Genomic DNA, 261 nt, shown 5'->3' on the forward strand with positions numbered 1-261 from the left:
TGACAAGGCCATCGTAGCGAGATTCGATTGACTATGAGACTCGCCTTTGATAGCCCAGTATCATTTATCCCGTGCCTTGAATCCAGGTATACCAATGCTGGGTATGCATTACACAATTTTTTACAATGTTGGATATTACTTTACATTTTTTTTATTGTTTTCGATCAAACGCTAGTTTATCATATATTCTCCGATTTATTCAACGCTTATCCATTAAAGATCAGGACTAAACAACACACCTGCATGAAAATAAAACTAAAA

This window comes from Hyposmocoma kahamanoa, unplaced genomic scaffold, assembly GCF_003589595.1.
Source record: "Hyposmocoma kahamanoa isolate Upper Pololo Valley unplaced genomic scaffold, ASM358959v1 62, whole genome shotgun sequence".
NCBI lineage: Eukaryota > Metazoa > Arthropoda > Insecta > Lepidoptera > Cosmopterigidae > Hyposmocoma > Hyposmocoma kahamanoa.